This window comes from Cebus imitator, unplaced genomic scaffold (genome assembly GCF_001604975.1).
Source record: "Cebus imitator isolate Cc_AM_T3 unplaced genomic scaffold, Cebus_imitator-1.0 Scaffold254, whole genome shotgun sequence".
Classification (NCBI taxonomy): domain Eukaryota; kingdom Metazoa; phylum Chordata; class Mammalia; order Primates; family Cebidae; genus Cebus; species Cebus imitator.
Window position 1 is genome coordinate 2,015,565 of NW_016107569.1, and position 659 is coordinate 2,016,223.

The window sequence follows — 659 nt, forward strand, 5'->3', positions numbered from 1 at the left end:
TTTTTTCGGTAGAGACAGGTTTTCACCATGCTGGCCAGGCTGGTCTCAAACTCCTGGGCTCAAGTGATCCTCCTGCCTCAGCCTCCCAAAGTGCTGGTACTACAGGCGGAGCCACCTTGCCGGGCCCACATTTCTTTTGGATATTTTTGCTGACATAGTATCAATAAAGCCACCCATCCTGGCGCCAGGCCTCATTAGGAAAACTGTTTCAGTTCTCCTTTGTAAGGATTGCAGCAAGAAAATAAGCTGACCCTTCGACCACAGGGATCTGTTTAAATGAGCAGTAGGAAGTTTCCAGCTTCACCCGAGTAATCAAGTAAATGGGAAACTTCTAAGTTACTAAAATCTGACCTTTCTATCCAATGACAAACTCATTTCCAATCTGTTAACTCCTGGACAAAGCAAACTAAAACGCTGCGAAAACAAAAATAGGGCAAGACAACATTAACTCTGTAAAAGCCTGCTTTGCAAAAAGGCATTCTGTCTAGCTGTGTATTTTCTTAATTATTCAAATTTAGTTATTCAAATTTAATTCAGAAACTAGCTCAGTTGGTTTCAGGGGAAATGGGGTGGGAGGGGTTTGGGCACATAAATTTATGATGATAATTTTAAATTTTTGATCATTACGTTGTATGCCTCAGTACTCTCACAGGTGAATC